The sequence below is a fragment of the Schistocerca serialis genome, chromosome 5 (assembly GCF_023864345.2).
Source record: "Schistocerca serialis cubense isolate TAMUIC-IGC-003099 chromosome 5, iqSchSeri2.2, whole genome shotgun sequence".
In the NCBI taxonomy this organism is placed as follows: domain Eukaryota; kingdom Metazoa; phylum Arthropoda; class Insecta; order Orthoptera; family Acrididae; genus Schistocerca; species Schistocerca serialis.
The window spans coordinates 239,570,774-239,591,792 of NC_064642.1; the positions used below are offsets into that span (position 1 = coordinate 239,570,774).

The window sequence follows — 21,019 nt, forward strand, 5'->3', positions numbered from 1 at the left end:
GCGCGCTCCTTCCTTGTGGGGACCCTCTCAGAGGGCAGTCCCGCCTTAGGTGAATGTTTACACCTCAGGTCACACCTCCCGACAAACAGACAGAGGGACCAATCGGCATGGTCAGAAGGTATCAGCTCAGGCAATCACCCCTTCCTGGGCCTGACCTTTACCAGGGGGTATGTGCGTGCCTTACATGTCTACCCAGGGCGGGGAATTACGCGTTACCCCGTCACCGGCTATGCATGCGAACGCGTGGGTCGGCCTTGAGGCGCGCACAGGGAGGAAGGAAGAAGAAGAAAAAGAAGAGAGAGGGAGAGAGAGGACAGACTGTCTCAAACGCTGAGGCGGAGACCAGAGAAGGCAAGGAGAAGAAGGCAATGAGAAGGCAAGGAGAAGAAGGCAAGGGAAAGAGTAAGGAAGACAGTGAAGTGGAGAAGAGCAAAGAAAGGAACCAACCAAAGGAAGGAAGAAACGAGAAGGGAAAAAGCAAAATGACCGCAAATAGAGGTCGTGGAACCGTCCGTCTCCGGACGCAGGCGCTAACTACCCCCTTGAGGGGGAGGGATTCCTTTTAGTCGCCTCTTACGACAGGCAGGAATACCTCGGGCTTATTCTAATCCCCGGACCCGCAGGGGGGGGGGGGGGGGGAAGAGCAGTTGAACAGAATGGACAGTGTCTTGAAAGGATGGTGCAAGATGAACATCAACAAAAGCAAAATGAGGATAAGGGAATGAAGTCAAATTAAGTCGGGTGATGCTGAGGGAATTAAATTAGGAAATGAGACACTTAAAGTAGTAAAGGAGTTTTGCTATTTGGGGAGCAAAATAACTGATAATGGTTGAAGTAGAGAAGATATAAAATGTAAACTGGCAATTGCAAGGAAAGCGTTTCTGAAGAAGAGAAATTTGTTAACATCGAGTATAGATTTAAGTGTCAGGAAGTCATTTCTGAAAGTATTTGCATGGAGTGTAGCCATGTATGGAAGTGAAACATGGACGATAAATAGTTTGGACAAGAAGAGAATAGAAGCTTTCGAAATGTGGTGCTACAGAAGAATGCTGAAGATTACATGGGTAGATCACATAACTAATGAGGAGGTATTGAATAGGATTGGGGAGAAGAGGAGCTTGTGGCACACCTTTACTAGAAGAAGGGATAGGTTGGTAGGACATGTTCTGAGGCATCAAGGGACCTCCAATTTAGTATTGGAGGCCAGCGTGGAGGGTAAAAATCGTAGAGGGAGACCAAGAGATGAATACACTTAGCAGATTCGGAAGGATGTAGGTTGCAGAAGGTACTGGGAGATGAAGCTTGCACAGGGTATAGTAGCATGGAGAGCTGCATCAAACCAGTCTTAGGACTGAAGACAACAACAACAACTTGTAAGTGAGAGCTAATTACCAACTGGCTATAAAGATACTCTGATACTTCAAAAAATTTTTAACTTCATTTTACTGCAATTTTGACGAATGTAATTTCCGTCCATCACAGCTCAACTATAAAAAATATCATTTCTAATGACTTCACAGTCACAACCTACTACGCTACAGGCCGGGGTGGCCGAGCGGTTGCAAGTGCTTCAGTCTACGCTACGGTCGTAGGTTCGAATCTTGCCTCGGGCATGGATGTACGTTATGTCCTTAGGTTAGTTAGGTTTAAGTAGTTCTATGTTCTAGGGGACTGATGACCTCAGATGTTAAGTCCCATAGTGCTCAGAGCCATTTTTTGAACGGACTACGCTGGCCTTATGAGGGGACACCATCTCTCGTAAACGGAACTATTAGGCGGCGGGGACCAAATATAGAGTGCCTTAGCACCTGAAGTCGCCTCGCTATTGCATTACCTCAACGCGACACGGTGTATTCAGAATATTACGGATTAGAATTGTGTTGTAAAATAGGCTACATGCGTCTTAATACCATCTATTAGATTAAAATCGGATAGATCAACGTTACAGGGCCCTGCATATACCGACTAACTGACCAACCGATGACAACTTGAGTGTTTAACCGTTTTGACTTAGAAACATTCTTTGTCGGGATGTCAGGCGAGTAGGATCACCCGACAGCTGGTTCCATCACCATTATGCCCAATGACTTATGTCCTGCTTCGCGCTGTCACACCAACCTCCCGGCGAAAGTTGAAGGGCTTAAATGTTGTTCCAATATACACGGAAGAGTGTGAAGCGGATGAATAAAGACTGCAGATATTTGTACGACACATCATGCGAGGAGTATAGCAAGGAGCGAAGCACTTTCATTTTTTATTGAATCCATAGTGGTTTCGTGTGGCACTTAGAGGATAAAAGCACGACGTCCTACTTCTGTTTTTAGATTTTATTTCGTGTATTTATCGCAAATGAAATGTAATAATCGAAATATCGATATTCAATGGACGTTAATTCGTAAAGTATACTTGCATCATTGTTATTAGTGTTGATGTCCAGCGTATGTCCAAGCCTCATGCTATGAACACCAATGTTTTTTTATTTACAGCCATGGCAATTGCCAAAGGCTTCATTTTTTACATGTCAGTTGTACTTATTAGATGTGCGCCACCACCATGTGTAGTCTTTCTTGTTCGAATTTGGTTTGAGTTTCTTGAACTTGCATGAGTAAGGTTCACATGAAAAATTTTTGTTTTATTAATGTTGCTTTAGCGTGAGGTATTTCTTGAGTCAACTATAAATCATGCTGCAGGTTTCAGGAATCTGCAAACTGATTAACTGAGAGCGGTTATAGGACCAAACTGAGGTTATCGGTCCCGCTATTCCGAAGTGAGTCACAGAAGAAAGATGGTCTGCTAAAAGTGGATGGATCCAGTCAGGGGAGTGAAATCACAAAATAATGATCATTAAACACACAAAGGCATAAAAGGTGAGACCAAAGCTAGAAACTGGAAAAATTGGGAGCAGTCATGGGGTCACATACTGAAGACTAAGAAGTCGGAAACATAACCACACCGCCCTGCTTCAAGACTAAAGTAGAAGCTTATATCTGAAAATAATAGCCACTTTCACGGAGGAAACTGAGGACCAGTTCAACCATCCGTGTATCGTCTGCTAATATTAAGCTTAAGGAAGTGGGAAGACCATAGTTGACACTAAGAGCCGAAAGGACATTCTACCAATGTGAGGTATCGTCAGTCTGGCTCCACGATCAAATTGTGGCGGTGGGTCGTTACGTAGGAGGGAAAATGGGCGAGCCGGGTATGACTAATGCGTAAAGGGCATAAAACAATGGACTCCTATAGAGAGGAGCCGAAGGGCTTGATTGTGCGGAGTTTATTACTATGAGCAGTAGCGCTCGAGATGGCATTCCACTTTCAGGCAAAGAGATTTGACGTAGATCCGCATATCCGCAGCTGGAATCATGAAAGGAAATGGGAGGCAATTATCTGCTTCTTTAGCCAAACGGTCAGCCAGTTCATTCCCTGGGATGCCCACATGACTTGGGACCTAGAGAAAGACGACTGAACAGACGGCACACTCATGGGCAGAGAGAAGGTCATGGGTAGCAGAGCCAGAAGAGTGACGACAGTAGCACGGTCGATAGCCTGCAGGCTGCTCATGGAGTCCGAGCACAGGTTTCAGGACTCATTCTAGCTATTGTGGGGATACTACTGCAATGAATTTGAGGTCCTCTTACCTTCTGCCAGTCGCTAGAAATCAAAGTAACTAGCACCCTTTCCTCTCAGCTTAGAGATACTTCTGACTATTCTTTTGCCTTATGAACGGTTTGACGATTTTCAGGAGTTCCGCAATGCATGATACTTTCTTCAAGAAGTACGAAAACCGGATCCCAGCTGCTCGAGTAACAAAAGTGGGTTAATTTTTTTGGTTGCTTTAGCCACTTCTTTGCTCACAGCTTTTACTCTGCTTTTTTGGCCTTATTGCCTCTAAAACAGCCGAGACAAGCCCTCGTTTTTACTGCTGTTTAAAACCAAGCGGAAAAAACAACATAATTAACTTAAGATTAATCACAATAGGGTGGCGCTGTAATGGCTGAGTAGATTACCACGAGATTGGTCGGTCGGCCTATAAATTTGTGCATTTGTAGGGGCCTTACGTGAACTTACCTCCGACGGAGGTCATGAAGACTACCTGGCCCGGCTTCAGTCGGCCCAGTTCGAACAGACAAGTGTGAGCTACCACGAAGTTGAGGCCTAAGGCGATGCCATTGCGTAGGCTGACGTGGTCGTCCAGCCTGTAACAGTATTTCCGCGGTATGTGGAGGCTGCGCCGGAAGAGGCCAGCATGCATTCGCAAGCAAAGAACCCTGTCTCCCTCCTGGAACGAAACAACACATCACTCTTCACTTCTGTCAATGCTTTTATTTTCCAAACACAGGGACCACTTCGTTTCCTACCTGCAGATCATGGACGTTGGCTCCTATACGCGCAATAATACCAGTACATTCGCTTCCCATAATAACGGGAAAGTCTTTGTTTCTAATTATGCCCAAACGTAAATAATTATCCGTGAAATTCAGTCCATGGTAAAAAGCTGCTAATTCGATGTGGTCGTCCTCAAGCTTTGTAGGCGCTGGAGTGTCCTCAACCTGGAAGCACATTAAGACTTAATGATTTGTGAGTGACAAGTTATTTGCACGTATCAACCTGGTTATTAATGATATTGACGCTAGTATCTGGAACTATAGTAGTCAAAATGTACGTGACGTCTACAGCCTAAATGGACGACACGTTAGAATGACATACAGGGTGATCAAAAAGTCAGTATACATTTGAAAACTTAATAAACTACGGAATAATGTAGATAGAGAGAGAAAAATTGACACATGCTTTGAATGACATGGGGTTTTATTAGAACCAAAAAAACAAAGTTCACAGAATGTCCGACAGAAGGCGCGTGAAAGATCTCTTGCGCGCGTCGTTTGGTGATGATCGTGTGCTCAGCCGCCACGTTCGTCATGCTTGGCCTCCCAGGTCCCCAGACCTAAATCCGTGCGATTATTGGCTTTGGGGTTACCTGAAGTCGCAAGTGTATCGTTATCGACAGACATGTCTAGGGATGCTGAAAGACAACTTCTGACGCCAGTGCCTCACCATAACTCCGGACATGCTTTACAGTGCTGTTCAAAACATTATTCCTCGACTACAGCTATTGTTGAGGAATGGTGGACATATTGAGCATTTCCTGTAAAAAAAATCATCTTTGCTTTGTCTTACTTTGTTATGCTAATTATTGCTATTCTGATCAGATGAAGCGCCATCTGTCGGACATTTTAACTTTAATTTTTTGGTTCTAATAAAACCCCATGTCATTCCAAGCATGTGTGTCAATTTGTACCCCTCTATCTACATTATTCCGTGATTTATTCAGTTTTCAAATTTATACTGACTTTTTGATCGTCCGGTACATTTCATGTTTGACACAATCCATGGGAACTAGCAGTCAAAATGTTTACAGTTAATGAATTGCAGCCATGGAAGTAATTTTCTAAGGCTTCAGATGGGAAAGTGCAACGGAAATACACGGCCAGTTCCTGAATTACCTACAATATGCGGCAACTCGGGAATTGAGGGTCCACCCTAATACAAAGCACTTTTGTTATTTATTTTTTCCCAGACTAGTTTCAGCAACAAATACAGCCATCATCAGTGGGTTCTTTTAATTCTTATTTGCTGTACGTCACAACAGTTTTAAAATTTTTATCACTGTTTGCCGCAAACAGCGACAAAGATCTTAAAACCTTGCTGTGACATAGTAAAGAAAGCACTGATGGCGATATTTGTTGCTGAACCTGGTTTGAGAAATAAATAAATAAATAAAGTGTTCTGCATCAAGGCGGGCCCACATTTCCCAAATTATTGTTTAGTATGCAAACAAGGACCAATGGAAGAGTTCCAAAATAAAATTGTTCCAATTCGCGATTTGTTTGAAGACGAATACGGAAAAAATTGGAATTTCGAGTTCTGACACGCAACCAGTTAAAATTGTCCATGCTATTTCATTCGGATCGTATTACGTCTACAACGGACAAAAATCAAGCTTGGGGAAAGTTAACACAATGACATATCCTAAGATCAACACATGAAGGAATAAGATATTTCGTTACGACCACCACCCAGTGTGCAGGGAAGGACAATTCCTCAAAACCTGAACAATGGTGCCATTGCTCTAAAAAGAAAGCTATAGGGACACAATCTATGGGGCTCTTAGGTTTCTCTAAGAAGTGCAACGTGGTAACCGAATTTATTAAGAACCGCATAGGAAAATATTTCGTCAATCAGGTGTAAGAAGCTGGATTTGTGAGTGGATAGAGCGGCATCGGCCCGTGAAAATTAGTTAGTCGTAAGAAAATCTGTACTGACAGCGGTGGAGTAACACGGCAATAATTCAAACTGCATGCAAGTCAAATTTACAACAGTGAGAAACTGAAGAGCTGTGCATAAAGATACCATACCAATGTTCAGCAATTTTAATAACCAACAGCCTCAGTTGCACTGTCCACTATGGACAAACTGCAGTTACTTTTATTCTGATTATTGGGTTATCCAGTCTGAAACCTAGGTAAATTCTAGGTAAACAGTGCAACTGAGGCTGTTGGTTATTAAAATTAATATTTATACAGTTGCTGACAGGGCCGCGAAATGTTGAAAATATTTATGTTCAGCAAGCGTATATGTCTGTTTCAGATGTACAAGCTAATAACGAAATAAGGATATGTGCGACTGCGAGTAAATCATTCCCACTTTCGAAAACGATGAATGGAACTAAGGAGTGCAGTAACAAAAAAAACTGCACCCTGTCCGACAATAACCTGTACCGTGTACGTCGAGGAATTGCTGTTTTACCTCGGGTGTTCCTCAACGCGTAGCTATTAGGACTAAACTACTAGGTTATAATATACCCTTACATGCGAGTCATCAGAATTATAGAAGATGTGAAGAAAGTAAGATCTGTCAAAAGTACTCACTGCGACTTTATCGAAGTCACCATGCCCGTACAGAACGACCGTTGTCGATGAAAAGCCGGCGCTGGGTCCAGGCGTCTAAAAGTAAAAGGAATCTTTCTACTTCGGCAAACAAAATTTGTCTTCATGGCCTTAAGCCGTACTTATATGAAAGAAAGATTTTTATTTTTGTACAATGCAGATATTCATCACACAAGGACTACACATATTTTGCAAACCACTTCCTGGCAATTACAGCTGTATATCTAAATGTGTGACAACAGTACAACCTAATACTTTCAAACTTTAGTTGATGCTTCATATAAAAAGGTTTATGGATTCGAACTATCTAATTGTATCCTTCCCGTTTAGCATGATCTTTATTGTGTTTACGGCTTTTAAACTGCCGGGTTTTACGGGAAGGAAATTTTGTTACTGATATTTTAACTGGTCATTCCAGTTACGTTCAGTACATTAATTTTCGTTATTGACACGAATAAATTCGTGAAGTTAGAAGAGAGAGATAATTATAAAACAAACTTGAGGATCTAGAGATGGTTGTAAAAAAAGCAAGATTAGAGTTTAACGGCCAGTCTACGAGAAGTCTGAATCCAATTCATTCTGGGGGAACCGAACCTGGTCATGTCCCTTTCAAAGAAACCGCCACGGCATTTTCATTTAGAGATAGAGGAAAAGAGAAAACCAAGTATATGGCCAGGCGAGAGTTTGAGCGGCCGTTCTTCCGAATTGAGAATCCAATGCCTGCTATCCCATTAGGTTTCCTCGATCCACTGCATGCGTTGTTGGGATCTGGAATCACAGCATTCATTACGCTGTCATTCCCTTCCAGGGGGCTATTTTGGGAAGCTACCTACGGGTCACAATACCACTCCCTTACAATTTCTACTATTTACCTTTTACTCCAGTACCGGGTAAGTTATACCCGATGTCTTAACACGTGTCTTGTCTGTCAACACTGGATGGTGTTTCTCCGTTTTTCCAATATCATAAGATCATATCAGGATTCCAGCTGCAATACTTTTAGTTATTTGCAGAGGTTATCGCAACTGCAAGTTAGAGGTTTACAGATCTCACTGGATGCAACTTTTTGATGGAATGTGCTAATTGCAAAGAGGATTGCTGGAGAGTAAGTGTACTCGTGCTCTTTTGCTCTCAGAAGTGGAAAATTTTTTACATCGATTTTCAAACATACTAAGAACGCTGAACCTGGCTGCGTAGTGCTGCGCCATGAAATATTCAGTTTCTAAAACTGACTATCTTAATATAGTGCGTTATTTCATAAACGCTTTGAAATACACTCAACATGTTAGCGCACGATCTATGTCTTCAAATTCTACAAGAAATACTGCTGAAACACAGCAAATACATTCTGAGGATTAATGGAGAACAGCGACATGGTACTTCTTGGCTACTGAAGTCACAATAGCTATGTTATGTAATAGCCCACTGGTTGCATTTCTGACAGTTATACGATGGATGATCACAATCTGCACTCAAATGCGTTGCTGTTACGCTGCAGGCTGTTACGAAGGCCTACGCTGCAGAACGCACAGAAGAAAATCAGTAATGTCAATATTCTATTTCCTCTTAGCTTGCTTACGTATTACTTGAGGCCACATTATGGCACAGATGAGAGTCTACGTCCAGTATCTCTAGCTTCAACTCTCAACAACAACGAATTTTGTACAGAGGTTCAATTTTAGCTGTTTACCACGCAACAGACAACTGTTACATTTGTTGTTTCAGATTGTTAGATGAGTTTTGCTATTTGGGCATCAAAATAACTGATGATGGCCGAGGTAGAGAGGATAAAAAAAATTGGCTGGCTATAGTACAAGCATTTCTGAAAATTAGTTAACATCGAACATAAATTTAAGTGTTCGGAATGTAGCTCTTTATGGGGGAGAATAGAAGCTTCTGGAAAGCGGTACTGTAGAAGAATGCTTAAGATTAGAGGGAGAGATAGCGAAATTGATGAACAGGTACTGTAACGAAATCAGACAAATTTTGTGACAACTTGGGATCGGTTGGTAGGACACATTCTGAGATATCAAAGCATTGGTAATTTGGTACTGTAGGAAACGGGAGAGGTAGAAGTTGTAGAGAGACCAAGAGATGAATACGGTAAGTAGGTTAAAATGTACGTACATGGTGACAATTTTTGAACTGTAAGAAATAAAATGGTAACTTCTGAATGGTTTACGTTAGAACTTTCAAACTGCATGGTTTGCCGCGGGGCATGACGGGAATTAGTATGGTTTGGCTTAGCGACGAAGCCCACTTTCATTTGGATGGGTTCCTCATAAAGCGAAATTGGCACATTTGGGAGACTTAGAATCCACATTTCGCGATCGAGACGTCTCTTAACCCTCAACGGGTGACTGGCGTGCAATGTTCAGTCACGGAATAATCGGTGCGATATTACTTGATGGCACGGTGACTACCGAACGGTGCGTAAAGGTTCGGGAAGATGATTTCATCCCCGTTATCCAAAGTGACCCTGATTTCGACAATATGTGGTTCATGCAAGACGGAGCTCGACGCCATCGAAGCAGGAGAGAGATTTCTTGAAGAAACACCTTGCGAACCGCATTCTGGCTCTGGGGACCTAGAGGCTTCTAGCATGGGCCTCTGTTGGCCAACACTGTCTCCTGGTTGTGGGGCTGTGTTAAAAACAAGGTGTACATCAACAACCCCAAAACCATTGCTGAGCTGAAAACAGCCGTTCAAGAGGTCATCAACAGCATCTATGTTTTGACACTTCAGGGATCATGCAGAATTTCGCTCTTCGTCTGCCCCACATCTTCGCCAATGATGACAGGCATATCAAACATGTCAATCTATATTCGAATACCTGTAGTGACGTTTACATGTTGTGCACACACCATCGTTTCTAACTAATTTACGTTTTTTTGATACAGTTCAATAATTGTCACCTCTTTGGTTTCTACAGTTATTCCATGATAAGTCTTGTACAGAATGAAGTATCGTGGAGAGCTATATCTAACAAGTCTTAGTGCTGGAGACTACATTTGATGATCACAGGAACCACACTTATCTTACCACGGTCGGTGCCGTGTACTGCATGGGAGTGGAATCCATTGCGTATGATGCACCTGTTGGAAAAAAACTTCGTTAATGAGTGTTGCACAAAACAGATCTTAGGCCACTGAAAACTATTTTAGATTCATTAGGCACGTAGAGATCCAGTTAACGAACAAAATCATCACGAGAATTCAGATTAATTAAATAGATAATAAAGTTTCACTATTTAGTAAGCAAATTTGAAGCGAGTGTTTTGTGTTAAGTAACTTTTACATCTATACAATCCAAAACTGATCCGTTACAGCAGCACGGGTTTAATTTTTTTGCTTTAATTTTTATGCGTAAACTTTTGCAACCAATTCAGTCATTTGCTCGATTTTAATGACCACGGACACGCATAAAAGCAGGAAACAGCCAATATGCAACAGTTTCTAGAATGTTAAGTACTGCGAAACTGGGAAGTAGAAAGTTCCGAAAGAAGACAAAATGTAACTGTAAAGCTGGCAGGTATAACTGAACACTACTGGTGATGTAATAATCCAAGCCGGCGTTCGCTACATAAACAACATGTCAACCTATATGTTGTCTTCAGCTTCCTTCGCTGATTGTGCCTTTGCGAAATACACACTCCTACTAAAAGCATAATTGTGTCTACTCCTATTACCCTCCTACGCTTTGATCAATAGTTGCATTACATTTCCTGCAAGAGTAATTTTTTTTCTGATTGTGGCTGTGGTATTTGAGAAGAACCTTTTACATGCGATTAACCCAATTTCATTCCACTGTGCGCTGACAGAACCAACTTTGAAAAAGAGGTCTGGGCAGTTTCATACAACTAAATGCTTGTCCCAGCCACACTACACGGAAATGGCTTTCTATTACGATTTGTCAGCGCATCATGACCTTACGTAACAATGCGAAAATTTCTACATGTAATGGTGTTACCTCTTAGAAAATCCACTCCCCATAGTCACGCTTCTATGGAAGAGGTGTTTTTGTTGTGTGAACTCTACACACACTGCATCATAGTAAAAAGATGCTCAGACAAATTATCGATACAAAAATAGAATGTCTGGGCTCAATCTGTACGCGTTCCGCCATTCGACCTAGTTCGCGTTAGAGAATAGAAAATACAAATATACTGTATTGCCCTCGAAGGGTAAAATACCGTACAATCATAGATGAGGTTTAACTGCAACACACTGCAGGTTTAGTCATCGTACCAGCACACTAGTACGTTAAGGCGTAACGAAACAAATGTCTAAAAACACGAGCACCACTCGTGACGAGATCTATGTATAAGATCAAGTAACATGAACGCTTACTATCTAAGGAATGGAGGCGTGTTTTAGAAGAAAAAGCTATAAACATGCCTAATCGACAACTTATACCCAATATGGCTGTAAAGACACGCAAGAAAATTACTTCAAACTACCCCTTTTTCTGCTGGTGGTTTTTATTAGCACGTGGGAGTCAGGATGCTTTGGTCGGCTGATCGTGAATCTGCGTGTAATCGGGGTTGATAGTATGGGCACAACTGACTTCAAATCAGTGACAGTGGGGTAAGTTTTCCTTAGTCACCACTGAACTTATTTGCTATGACGTCATTGCACATTACCGGTAACGGCCAAGTGCAATAACGTCATGGGTGAGTAGTAATTTTTTTTAGTTCAGTGACGCTGTGCAGTTTAAGTAACGTTATCACCAGTGTATGCAGGATTCGTTGCTTAGGTATTTCCTTTAACTCCTCATACATATGCATTACGTAGTGTCTGCCTGTTGATACAGTCGCAGTAATTATTCATAAGACAGAGACATTAACGCAACGCCGTTTTTACGGGGAAAATGTACGTGTTTACAATGACGACCTCCTCATGAAATAGCGTTTCTGTCACCAAGACACAATGAAATTATCTACAATGAAAGCATCAGGAATATAATGAAGTATTACTACGCAATCCACACAACGTTATATCACCTTCCATGACAGCCATACGTATCGTCGCAGCGAACGCTCGGTCGTAACAGCGGAGAATAACCTCAACACTGTCTGGAATAAGACAAGGCGGAACAGCGTGGTACGTGGGCCCTCTTTCTATTGGCAGGTGCTACGTCACATGACCAGAGACCAAAACTCGTTGTTCAGCTGAAGGAAATACAGCTAGCCAGAATTAAGGAAATCTTCGTCCAACGTAGAAGCGTTCCAGCATAGAAGCCTTTCCGTAAACCGCCCACAATAGCAAGTCATGCTTTCCGCGTGTAGACAAATTGCAGTTTCCTGTATTCGGCGAGTTAAAATCTCCAAGCTTCTTCTAAAGAGACAATTTAATAGGCTTACCTTCTTAGTAAGTAAATAGCATTTAATTAATTAATTGTACTCACCCATACAGGAAGACGCGTGCGTTGATATCTTCACCCTTTTTCGCTCACTGTTCAGTGTCTAATTATTAATTCACTCGATTTTATATTTGGAAAAAACTCATATTCTTTTTCGACACAGAACCAGAACTAACGACCTTCGTTTTATAAACAATCAGTTACGGAAGATAAATTTCATTTTCTAGTAGTAGTTTTTTCTAAATTCAATTTATTCAAATCGTTGGACGTGAGGTCCGCCAGTTATGCAAAACACCGTTTTCGAAAACGTAAGTAAAAACGAATATAAACGCGAAAACATCGCGACAAACTGAATTACGTTCTAGAAAGATAGGTTCACTCCCAGCAAAAAAAAATTCTCATCAACATCGTTTGGTTGCAGATGAAAAGCTACCTGTAGCAATTAACACGCAAGTGATCCAGAAAATTCATGCACACCAAATGTAAAGGTATTTACAAGAAAAAACGATCTATTGTTTGAACTAAAGATGCACATAATTTTATAATCATTTACCAAAAATGTTCACATTACAGAATAAATAAAAACGAAAACCCACTGATGATGGCACAGTGGTGCCGAAACATGTTTGGGTACTGAGAAAAAACTGTGTTTTGCAATTTTAACTGCAAACACGGCCCGGTGGTCTAGCGGTTCTAGGCGCTCAGTCCGGAACCGCGGGACTGCTACGGTCGCAGGTTCGAATCCTGCCTCGGGCATGGATGTGTGTGATGTCCTTAGGTTAGTTAGGTTTAATTAGTTCGAAGTTCTAGGCGACTGATGACCTCAGAAGTTAAGTCGCATAGTGCTCAGAGCCATTTGAACCATTTGAACCAAACACGGCCAACACAAGGAGCTGCAAATCAAAATGATCAATTTATTCGGCTATATCTCTGATACATTCTTATTTCGCTACTTTGCAGCTCATGCTGACTACATTTAGGAGCGACCTATATTTCTGTTTTCCTCGTGCATCTTTTGCGCTCATTTGTTTATTTTTTCAGCCATATGCTGGATTGTTTCACGCGTTATCTTTTGGTTTTCCTCCTCTAGCATTTGGTTATGGGGGGCATCGTCTTCCAGAATTCTTGCTTTCTTATTCCATTTACTAGAAGTGCTCTTCCTCGTAGTGTTCTCCATGTCTTATTTATTCTTTGCAACTTTTACATCTACATCTACATAATTGCTCTGCAATTCACACTTAAGTGCCTGTCAAAGGGTTTATCGAACCACCTTCAAGCAATTTCTCTACGGTTCCACTCTCTAAGCGCGGCAGGGATAAAAGAGCACTCAAATTTTTGTGTGTGAGCGCTGGTTTCTCTTATTTCATCATGAGGATCATTTATCACTATGTAGGTGGGTGCCAACAGAATATTTTCGCAATCAGAGGAGGAAGTTAGTGATCGAAATTTCACGAGGAGATCCCGCCATAACGAAAAACGCCCATTCATACTAATAAGCCAGATGAGGGCGGGAAAGCATGGTGTAAGCAGTCTCTTAGTAGACCTGCTGCATTTTTTAAGTGCTCTGCCAAAAATCGCAGTCTTCGATTAGCTTTCCCCCAGAACATTATCTATGTGATCGCTCCAATTCAAGTTACTCGTAATTGTGATCCTTAAATTCTGCCTACTATTTTCTACGAAACTAGTGAAGAATACGATGCGATCCGGCTGCTATAACGACTCCCTCAACAAGGCTACTATTCGTCAGCACAAAATAACCGCTATTGCAGCTATGGCGTCGTAAAATCACGCGTATTTTAACTGTAAGTGTGTTAGACGGAAACCCTCTTGTTATAAATTCCTTCAGACATATAGGAATATCAGGCAACAGTGGATAAACAAAGAGAACGTAAATGTAAGAACAGAATGCGCAGCACATAAAACATTACATTTTCGTCGTGTCACATTCGTCGACTTCGCCAGTTATCAGTCAAACTATGAGTTTCCAACGTAACCTAGACTTCGTGCTACGCTACGCCTCAGTCTGTAGCCATGAACGTTAGAAATTAGAATTATATATTAATACCTTTAGCTGCTGACGGGCCTTGATACATATAAACGGTGAAAGGTGAAAATGTGTGCCCCGAAACGGACTCGAACCCGGGATCTCCTGCTTACATGGCAGACGCTCTATGCATCTGAGCCACCGAGGGCACAGAGGATAGCACGACTGCAGGGACTATCTCCCGCACGCCTCCCGCGAGACCCACATCCTCACCTTTTATGTCCACAGACTACAGTCGTAGTGTCCCTACCCAACACACTCATTACTCGTGGAAGACATTCTTTACAAGTCCCGATGGCTCAGATGGATAGAGCGCCTGCCATATAAGCAGGAGATCCCGGGTTCGAGTCCCGGTCGGGGCACATATTTTCACCTGTCCCCGTTGATATACACTGCTGGCCATTAAAATTGCTACACGAAGATGACGTGCTACAGACGCGAAATTTAACCGACAGGAAGAAGATGCTGTGATATGCAAATGATTAGCTCTTCAGAGCATTCACACAAGGTTGGCACCGGTGGCGACACCTACAATGTGCTGACATGAGGAAAGTTTCCAACCGATTTCTCATACACAAACAGCAGTTGACCGGCGTTGCCTGGTGAAACGTTGTTGTGATGCCTCGTGTAAGGAGGAGAAATGTGTACCATCACGTTTCCTACTTTGATAAAGGTCGGATTGTAGCCTATCACAATTACGGTTTATCGCATCACGACATTGCTGCTCGCGTTGGTCGAGATCCAATGACTGTTAGCAGAATATGTAATCGGTGGGTTCAGGAGGATAATACGGAACGCCGTGCTGGATCCCAACGGCCTCGTATCACTAGCAGTGGAGATGACAGGCATCTTATCCGCATGGCTGTAACGGATCGTGCAGCCACATCTCGATCCCTGAGTCAACAGATGGGGACATTTGCAAGACAGCAACAATCTGCACGAACAGTTCGACGACGTTTGCAGCAGAATCGACTATCAGCTCGGAGACCATGGCTGCGGTTACCGTTGACGCTGCATTACAGCCAAGAGCGCCTGCGATGGTGTACTCAACGAAGAACCTGGGTGCACGAATGACAAAATGTCATTTTTTCGGATGAATCCAGGTTCTGTTTACAGCATCATGATGGTCGCATCCGTTTTTGCCAACATATCGGTTAACGCACATTGGAAGCTTGTATTCGTCATCGCCATACTGGCGTATCACCCGGCGTGATGGTATGGGGTACCATTGGTTACACGTCTCGGTCACCTCTTGTTCGCATTGACGGCTCTTTGAACATTGGTCGTTACATTTCAGATGTGTTACGACCCGTGGCTCTACCCTTCAGTTGATCCCTGCGAAACCCTACATTTCAGCAGGATAATGCACGACCGCATGTTGCAGGTCCTGTACAGGCTTTTCTGGATACAGAAAATGTTCAACTGCTGCCCTGCCCAGGACATTCTGCAGATATCTCACCAATTGAAAACGTCTAGGCAATGGTGGCCGAGCAACTGGTTCGTCACAATACGCCAGTCACTACTCTTGATGAACTGTAGTATCGTGTTGAATCTGCATGGGCAGCTGTACCTGTAAACGCTATCCAAGCTCTGTTTGACTCAATGCGCAGGCCTATCAAGGCCGTTATTATGGCCAGAGGTAGTTGTTCTGTGTACTGATTTCGCAGGATCTATGCACCAAAATTTCGTGAGAATGGAATCACATGTCAGTTATAGTATAATATATTTGTCCAATGAATACCCGTTCATCATCTGTATTTCTTCTTGGTGTAGCAATATTAATGGCCAGTAATGTATATCAACGCCCGTCAGCAGCTGAAGGTATTAATATATAATTCTAATTTCGTTCTAGGCGGTTGCAGGTCATCAATGGTGTCTGTTCTTTCAGATATGTCCGAAAGAACAGACATCGTATACATATGAGTATATCCTTTGCATGAAGTCAGAATAGCAGTTGGGTACCTGTGAAGAGTCTCTGATGCTAGAAAAACATTGTCAAAGTTCAATTACTTATTAACCACGTTTGCAGTCCTCTTGTTTCACACAAGGTTTGTAGCTGCCTCATTCAGCTGCGTATTGGATTCCCGCTGGCGGCTGCTGAGTCAGCAGCCGGACGGAGTGGCCGAGCGGTTCTAGGCGCTACAGTCTGGAACCGCGCGACCGCTACGGTCGCAGGTTCGAATCCGGCCTCCGGCATGGATGTGTGTGATGTCCTTAGGTTAGTTAGATTTAAGTAGGTCTAAGTTCTAGGGGACTGATGACCTCAGAAGTTAAGTCCTATAGTGCTCAGAGCCATTTGAACCATTTTTGCTGAGTCAGTTCCTCGTCTGCAGGCCCAGGCGAAGAGAGAGTGACCTCTAGCCCCGGCGCGCTGCCGGCGCGGCTATGGTCTAGCACGAATGGTCTCCTACTAGCTGCTGGAGTGTGCTCCATCCCATTCTGAATTCTAAGTTGACCCTTGATGACCCATCCGCGAGGTGGCGTTGTCGGGAGTCGCGTGGCCGGTGGATTTCCTTCCTTCCTATCCGCCACGTAGGTTTCGGCACCCAGAGGTGCCTAAGTGGTGAACAGGAACGTGGACCTCATGTGGCCCTGCTGCCGGTTTTCGTGCTGAAGTTCGATGTTGTCGGTAGATAGTCAGCTTCTCCATCAGTAACGGTAGGTGGCGAACAGTATGAAGTTCATCAGGAGAAGACCGTCATCTCAGGTACATCTTCTGTTGGTTCTTAGACTGTTCTGGAGTATCTTGGGCCTAGATTCGCTACAGCACTTAATGGAATCAAGTGCTATTACTGTGAACGCCATTGATCGCAATGATTAGCGCCTTGAGAGCTAGAGATTTCGAATATTTAAAACGAGCTAACGTGAGACTATGACGCGATGCTTGGTCTGCAATGTCTGCATCTGCCCTCCTTATTCTGCTATATTCGCTTAAAGGCTCTTAACTGCTGTGTAGGTTCTCTGATACTGGTTTTTATGACTGCTTCTTCCGACATCTCTTACATGTTAATCAATATACGTGTCACGTGTCCGTTGGTTTTTGGTTTTCCGTCCGGTGCTGTTTTCTGCCGAGCTCGTCCTCTCTCTCGTCGCGGTGTTGTGACGTGCTGCGGCCTGACACATTTACGACATACATTTATTTCATGGTTCTGTCTCTGCCTCTGCTGTGGCCACACTTTGCTTGTTGCAAGGTGAATCAGTTTTAATTTTCAACCTCTTATTATTCTGTGCCATAACACATCCCTCCTCTTTCACAAAATTTGTCCCGAATTTTCCCTGTTTTACTTATTACTACTTGGTTGATACTGCCTTATGTTTTAAAAATTAGTTTACAACTGTTTCCTATGCTACTTCGCAACCAGAGTCTTGAATCTTAATTAGCTTAATTAGTCTACTTTGCCATATGGCCCTGGTTAACTACGTTATTTAGATTTTCTTCTTCTATTACTTATTACTGGTATGCAGCCACTCTACATGTATCTGGTGACTAGCTGACTCATTTGAATGAGACATATTACGCTTTATACAAACGTAAGATGCACAGATAAATACTAGAACCAAGATTATGCTAATCAAAGACTGCGATTTGTTGGCAGACCACTTAAAAATGCAGCAGGTCTTCTAAGAGACTGCGCACACAACGCTTTTCCGCCCTCATCTGGCTTATTAGTGTGAGTGGGCGTTTTTCGTTGCGGCCGGATCTCCTTGTGAAATTTTGATCACTAACTTCCTCCTCGGATTGCGAAAATATTCTTCCGGCACCCACCTGCATAGTGATAAATGATCCTCATGATGAAATAAGACAAACGAGCGCTCAAAAACAAAGGTTTAAGTGCTCTTTTTTCTCGCCCGCCCTTAGAGAGTGGAACGATAGAGAAATTGCTTGAAGGTGGTTCGATAAACCCTTTGCCAGGCACTTGATAAACTGTAAATGACTGTGTTTTGTCTACATTTTGTTTTGATTACATTTCTCGTCACATTGTTTCACGTGTTGCTATATTTGATTGACAGAAATGTGTCTTTTTCCGTCTATTGGTTGTAGCAAACCTGAATGTAAGGTATCGTTAGTAAAAGTTAGGTTTGGTTTAGTCAAGATATGTGGTGGTTCCTCCTGCCAATAAAACGTTGGTCGGGACACGTTAACCTTGTTGTACTCGTGATGGTAGCTGGAAGGTGAAATTGTCTTGCTGCTATCTCACACCTAGTTCCATTAATTAATAATCCATTGCGTTGTAATTCCAGTTTCATTATCCAAGTTGGTTTACCGTTTCTATAGCAAGTCATAATTACTGTTTCTGGTGCGATATGGAGTAAAGTCAGTGATATCCAATTTTCTGAAAATTTGTCTGTGGAGCTAAGACTTTTTCTCGCGCTCTCCTGCTTCCACTTTCCCCATACACAACTGTATTTCGCATGATTTTTGTTTGTTTGAATCACCCTTATTTGACAGATAATAACATTTTTTTCCAATGCAGTCTTTGAAGTCTGCTGCAGGCGTGGTGACATGACCATCTCTCCGTCAAGAAAATAATAATGCTTCATGAGTTTGTACCTCTATCCATTTCCGAGCTGTATTCCATTGAATTGGGCCTGGGTGTACCCTCTAACACTGGCACTATGCATTTATTCCTACTGCTGGAAATAAAATCTTGATGTGCAGTCTAGTCTCATCAATGTCTGCTCTTACATCAGATATACGATGAAATAAAGCTATATTCTTGCTTGTTATAGGCACGACGTGTTGTAGTCCGTCTGGAAAGTCTGTTTGTGCTTTCTGTAATGTCATCAGCACTTAATGTGGAATTAATGACGTTGAACGCAATTGCCCATGAGAAGCATGATCTGTTTCATGCAAAGTTTCGACCTGGATTCTTGCGTCGTCTAATCTGTCTGCTAAAGTTCGTAAAGATATAGCTATTGACACTTTTTCATCTAGACTGCTTAACCGATTTTCTATTTTTTCTAGATCACTATTTAAGACAATCCTGGTGTTACGCGTATTTACACAAATTCTCTCGTTAAGTTTCATACTGTTTTAGTAACACTGACTATTCCTTGCTCCATGTTCTGCATATATGTTCTAATTTGCCTTTTGTATCTTCTGCTAACTCTTGTACATTTCCAATTCCACTGTTTCAATTCTTGATGTCCTCCACTGTCAGAAACAGAGTTTTTAACAGTTTCTGTTCGGCGTCTAACGAACAACGTTTGTGGTACAATTTCTGTTATCTGTTGCAGTTGAGTCCTCAGTTTCTTATACAAGAGTTTTAATTCCTGATACTCGTTCTACATATCTTCCAATAAACCTCCTTTCTCCACTTCCATTTGTAAAGCTGTAAACTTATCTTCCACTTTTAGTACATGATTCACATCTCCTCTGCACAGTATAGTAGCGCTATGCTCAGACAAATTTTTCTGGTCGGCACCTGAGGGAAAAGGACGCACCACCAATCCTCTCCCCCCTTTATACACGCGAATAAACACAGAACATGACAAGTAAAGAAAATTACGACCAACTTAAGAAACAAACAAATACGATGTGTGCGTTGTATCCCAGAACTTACGCTATTAACTTCTAGATTTAAGTACATAAGGCGCGTTTCTCTGGCGTACATGCTTTTTTGTATTTATGCTTTTTCCGTAACGGTTGAAGGAATTAATGGTAATGCATCAATCTCACCTTCAAATTGTTTGACCCTGCTTACGTGTGCGACAGACGACGTAGTTGGCAACTGCAATTTGACAAGCGAAGTCATTTCGATAACTTGGCAAGGTCCACGTTACTTCGTTAAAATTTTGTTCGTTTTTCCTTTGGGGTTTGTAAGGATTAGTTAGTAATACCCACTGCCCTATCCTGTATTGCGGCAGTTTGCTCGCCCATTGCCCAGTGTGTTCTTGCTACTCTAAAGCTTTTGTGTTGGCACGCTTTACCCTTTGCCAAACTTCTTTCAACGTCTTCGTAAAATTCTTCACTAGTTCATCCTGTGGACTCAGTTAAAGCTGAACACATCGAAAGGTGAGGGCATTTTCCACTCATACACTACTTGATTCTGTGACACGCCAGTTCTGGTATGAACTTTTGATTTATATGCGCCGATACCAAAATTTAAATACATATTCCAGTCTGAGTGCTGTGAATTCACATAATGGCTTAACATTTTTGATAACATACACTGTACTCGTTCTGTCCATCCATTCATTTGAGGATGGAATGGGTTGTTATCTAACTCCCTAATTTTTAATAACCGACATAGCTGTTTCATTAGGTCAAATACAAAGTTACTGCTTTGGTCCATAATAATGGTTTCTGGCAAATCAAACTTTGTTGTTTACTTATTGCCTGTGCTACTGTACTCGCCTTCTGATCTGCATTGGATACCATAATTAAATATCATGAAAACTGATTTAACATTGTAAGAACATTTTTATTGCCTGACTGTGTTCTATTAAACTGTCGCAGGACGTCTAATCCTAACAACGAGAATGGTTTTTCAGCTTCTGGTGGTTGTTGTAGCTGAGTTTTCTGGTGACTCAAACCTACTCGTTATGAATATGGGATGGTGTTCCTTACATATTATTCTACATCACTGAAACATGTTTTCCACCAAAATCTTTCAGCTGCTCATCTATCAGTTGTCCATTTTCCTACGTCTGTCAAGCGTATCCT

The 21,019-nt window shown here is 42.3% G+C and overlaps 1 non-coding gene across 1 annotated transcript; it reads left to right on the forward strand.

Annotated features, from left to right (window-relative positions):
• Positions 1–14,640: 14,640 nt before the first annotated feature.
• Trnai-uau (transfer RNA isoleucine (anticodon UAU)) lies at positions 14,641–14,714 on the forward strand. Its single transcript has one exon. It is a non-coding gene; the product is annotated as a tRNA-Ile (tRNA).
• The last annotated feature ends 6,305 nt before the right edge of the window (positions 14,715–21,019 follow it).